The 4,463-nt window shown below is 41.2% G+C and overlaps 1 non-coding gene across 1 annotated transcript; it reads right to left on the bottom strand.

Annotated features, from left to right (window-relative positions):
* Positions 1–107, bottom strand: LOC148874556 (small nucleolar RNA R71). Its single transcript, XR_016106131.1, has one exon. It is a non-coding gene; the product is annotated as a small nucleolar RNA R71 (small nucleolar RNA).
* Between the last annotated feature and the right edge of the window lie 4,356 nt (positions 108–4,463).

Here is a 4,463-nt window from a genome sequence, read left to right as displayed (position 1 = left end):
AAAATGAGGAATGACATCACTACTTTTTTCCAGCAAGAGGGGGAATCTTTATATGAGTCATGGGAACGATACAAGGAGCTGTTAAGGAGAGTTCCTCACCATGGCCTCCCCATTTGGCTGCAAGTGCAGACTTTCTATAATGGTCTTACTGACTCAAATAAGACCATATTAGCTGCTGCAGCCGGTGGATCCATAAATAATAAAACTCCTGAGGTTGCCCATGCACTTATTGAGGAAATGGCAGCCAACAATTATCAATGGCATTCGGAAAGGACTCAAACTAGGAAGCAGCAAGGCTTGCATAATGTTGACACTTATACAGCACTAGCTGCACAAATAGGAGCACTCAGTAAAAAAAATAGATGAAATGCAGATAGCTGCCATGCATGTGCAGCCTCTTAATTGTGAATTGTGTGGGGGAGGCCACATCAGTACAGACTGCCAAGTTGGCAATCAGTTCAGACCATCTACTGAACAAGTTGACTATGTCAGCAATTCGTCAAGACAGCAGGGTTACCAGAGTCACCATACTTTTCATCCAGGATGGAGGGGACATTCAAACCAGTCCTGGCCAAATCAGCATATTTCCAAGCCGTTCCACCAGACTTATCATCAGCCTGAACCGAAATCCAATTTGGAGGAACTGATGACAAAATTTATAGCAGGTGCAGAAACTAGGTTCCAGAACCAGGAAGCCTCAATCAAAAACCTGGAAAACCAAGTGGGGCAATTGGCACAATTAATCTCTTCCAGACTGCCGGGAACTCTTCCAAGCAACACTGAAGTGAATCCACGAGAGCAGGTGCAAGCTATTACCTTAAGAAGTGGAAAAGAGTTGCCTGAGGTAGAAAAGAAGAATTGGGCTGAACCCAAGGCAGAAACAAGCCTTGGAACCAGACAACAGAAGACGGAACAACCAGAAGCACAACAAGGGATGCACCAACAACCACAAGTTCCATTCCCTAACAGTCTGAAGCAACAAAAATTGGAGAAGGAATTTGGTAAGTTTCTTGAAATATTTAAAAGTTTACATATTAATATTCCTTTTGCTGATGCTTTAGCCCAGATGCCACACTATGCAAGGTTTTTGAAGGAATTATTGGCAAACAAAAGGAAACTGGGAGATGTGGCTACAGTTGCATTAAATGAGGAATGTTCTGCTATCCTTCTGAACAAGCTGCCTCAGAAACTCAAAGATCCAGGGAGTTTCACTATTCCTTGTACCATTGGCAGTTTAAAAATTGAAAAAGCTTTATGTGACCTGGGAGCTAGCATCAATTTAATGCCATATTCTATCTTCATGAAATTGGGGTTGAATGAACCCCAACCCACTAGAGTGGCATTACAATTGGCTGATAGATCCATTAGACATCCTAGGGGGATCATAGAAGATGTGTTAGTTAAAGTTGACAAATTCATTTTTCCAGTTGATTTCATTGTGTTAGACATGCAAGAAGATGTGGAGGTCCCGCTTATCCTAGGGAGACCTTTCCTGGCTACCGGGAAAGCAATGATTGATGTCCAACAAGGACAACTCAGCCTTAGGATACAAGATGAGGAGATAATTTTTAAAATGTCTGATGCTATGAAACATGCACCCTCTAGTGATGATTCTTGTTTTATGATTGATGCCATTGAATTGAAAATTGATGAATACTTCCAGGTAAGTAGAATAACTGATCCTCTTGAACTCTGCCTCCAGCAGGGAGAACTTGAAGAAACAGAAAATGAAAAAATAAACCTCATGATAGCATACCTGAATGATAAGCCTCAATTCAAGGGAAAGGGGTTTCTTAAATTAGAGAACTTAGGCAAATTGCCTGGACCATCAGGTAAGCCATCACCCCAAGAACCCCCCACCCTTGAACTGAAGCAATTACCATCCCATTTAGAGTATGCTTTCCTTGAGGAACCATCAGATCTCCCCGTGATAATTTCCGCAGCACTGAATCCCTTACAAAGAGAAAAATTATTAAGAGTGCTGCGGGAACACAAAAATGCTATAGTTTGGAAGGTAGAAGATATCAAAGGCATTAATCCATCAATCTGCACTCACAGAATTTTGATGGAAGAGGACAGCAAGCCTTCCGTTCAGCCCCAAAGGCGCCTGAATCCCAACATGAAAGAAGTGGTAAAGGCTGAAATAATTAAGTTGTTAGATGCTGGGATCATTTATCCTATTTCTGATAGTTCTTGGGTAAGCCCTGTGCAAGTTGTGCCCAAAAAAGGGGGTACGACTGTTGTTCCAAATGAGAAAAATGAACTCATCCCTACTAGAACCATTACCGGATGGCATGTGTGTATTGACTATAGAAAATTAAATGAAGCCACCCGGAAGGACCATTTCCCTCTCCCATTTATGGATCAAATGTTGGAGAGGCTAGCCGGGCATGAGTATTATTGTTTCTTGGATGGATATTCAGGGTATAACCAGATACCAATTGCACCAGAAGATCAAGAAAAGACCACTTTTACTTGCCCATATGGAACCTTTGCATACCGAAGGATGCCCTTTGGGTTATGCAATGCCCCAGCAACCTTTCAACGATGTATGATGTCTATATTTTCTGATATGGTTGAAAAATTTATTGAGATCTTCATGGATGATTTTTCAGTTTTTGGCTCTTCATTTGATGCATGTTTGAATAATCTGGAACAGGTGCTTACTAGATGTAAAGAAACACATCTTGTGTTGAATTGGGAGAAATGTCATTTTATGGTGCAAGAAGGCATAGTGCTTGGACACAAGATCTCTCAAAGAGGTATAGAAGTCGACAAGGCCAAGGTGGAGGCAATTGAAAAATTACCAACCCCAACATCTATTCGTTCTTTGAGAAGTTTCTTAGGACATGTCGGATTCTATAGAAGGTTTATTAAAGATTTCTCAAAAATTTCCAAGCCATTATCTACCTTGCTTTAGAAAGAAGTGCCTTTTGAATTTTCAACTGAATGTCTTCATGCTTTCAACATCTTGAAAGACAAATTGATCCATGCACCTATCATGATAGCACCAGATTGGACCCTCCCATTTGAATTGATGTGTGATGCGAGTGATTTTGCTATAGGAGTTGTTTTAGGACAAAGAATGAACAAACATTTTCAGCCAATTTACCATGCTAGCAGAACCTTGACTGGACCCCAACTCAATTACACCACCACAGAAAAGGAGCTGTTAGCAGTAATATTTGCACTTGATAAGTTTCGTTCATATCTGATATTATCCAAGGTTGTTGTCCACACAGATCACTCGGCATTAAGGCACTTGCTTACCAAGCAAAACTCAAAACCAAGACTGATCAGGTGGATCCTTTTATTGCAAGAGTTTGACATTGAGATTAGAGACCTGAAGGGTGCTGCAAACCTGGCTGCTGACCATCTCTCCCGGTTGGACACGGTAAGCTCAAAAGAGGAGATAACCAGCAACATTCGAGAAGAATTTCCGGATGAGCAGTTGTACTCAATACAGAAATACTCATATCCTTGGTATGCTGATTTTGCTAATTATCTAGCTGCACAAGTCCTTCCTCCTAACCTTTCATATCAACAGAAAAAGAAATTCTTTTCTGATGTAAAATACTATCTGTGGGAGGAACCCTTTTTGTATAAATTGTGTGCAGATCAGATCATAAGGAGATGTGTCCCCGAGGAGGAGATGGAGTCGGTACTACAATTTTGCCATGATAAAGAAGCAGGAGGTCATTTTGGAGCTAGTCGCACGGCAGCCAAGGTTTTGCAATCAAGTTTTTATTGGCCCACACTCTTTCAAAGATGCCCATCGGTATGTGTCCACATGTGACAAATGCCAAAGATCGGGAAACATTTCCCGACGGAATGAAATGCCCCTTTCCAATATTTTAATCTGTGAAATCTTTGATGTTTGGGGTATAGATTTCATGGGACCTTTCCCGAATTCTTTTGGGAATAAGTACATCCTCGTTGCAGTTGACTATGTATCCAAATGGGTAGAAACCATGGCTTTACCCACAAATGACTCAAGAAGGGTAGTACACTTCCTAAAGAAGCTATTCTCCCGATTTGGCACTCCGCGAGCTATAATTAGTGATAGGGGAACTCACTTCTGCAATAGCCAATTTGAGAGGTTAATGCAGAAATATGGAATTACACATAAATTAGCTACCCCTTATCACCCTCAAACCAGTGGCCAAGTGGAGTTGGCTAACAGGGAACTCAAAAGAATTCTGGAAAAGACCGTAGCATCCACCAGAAAAGATTGGTCCATCAAATTAGATGATGCATTATGGGCATACAGAACTGCATTTAAGACACCTATTGGCATGTCCCCCTACAGATTGGTCTTTGGTAAAGCTTGCCATTTACCAGTTGAATTGGAACACAAGGCCTATTGGGCTCTTAAATTCTTAAATTTTGACATTCAGGCCACAGGGGCTAAAAGGCGGTTGCAATTGAATGAATTGGATGAATTCAGACTTACCACCTATGAG

Source organism: Nelumbo lutea, chromosome 1, assembly GCF_056320005.1.
Source record: "Nelumbo lutea isolate HS-2025 chromosome 1, American lotus-T2T, whole genome shotgun sequence".
Classification (NCBI taxonomy): domain Eukaryota; kingdom Viridiplantae; phylum Streptophyta; class Magnoliopsida; order Proteales; family Nelumbonaceae; genus Nelumbo; species Nelumbo lutea.
This window is presented reverse-complemented; position numbering and strand designations above follow the sequence as displayed.